This window comes from Stomoxys calcitrans, chromosome 3 (assembly GCF_963082655.1).
Source record: "Stomoxys calcitrans chromosome 3, idStoCalc2.1, whole genome shotgun sequence".
In the NCBI taxonomy this organism is placed as follows: Eukaryota; Metazoa; Arthropoda; class Insecta; order Diptera; family Muscidae; genus Stomoxys; species Stomoxys calcitrans.
The window spans coordinates 94,987,740-94,988,219 of record NC_081554.1 but is presented as its reverse complement, the minus strand read 5'-3'; positions in this window follow the sequence as shown (position 1 = coordinate 94,988,219).

Here is a 480-nt window from a genome sequence, read left to right as displayed (position 1 = left end):
TTTATTAATGATTTTCAAGAAAGAAAAAACGAAACGAACTAAAAACAACACGAAATTGATAAGCGCAGAGTAAGCCGGTACTGAAATTCGTTTTTGTTGGTTCCACTAAAGAGCAACAAAACCTAAATATCTCTATAATGATGTCGAAGGCGTGTTAACTTTTGTGTTAATATGATAAAGAGCATTGCAAAATTAAAGCAATTTTTAATAGACTTTTTTATACTAATTTAATTTATTCCAACCGTTTAGCCATATTAACTCAAAGATTGGCTATTTTGGTTATCACATAACTTAAATTCCAATACATTTGTTACTACCTATGCAGTTCTTTTAACATCATCTTCTGAATGTAAACTGTTTTGCTACGTATGAAAACACATTTCTATGTCTATTATAATTTTGGAAATTGTGAAGAGCTGCATTTGTTGTCGTATATATTCCAATTTCTCAATAAGCTTTAAGTCAATTCCCACTTTAGCA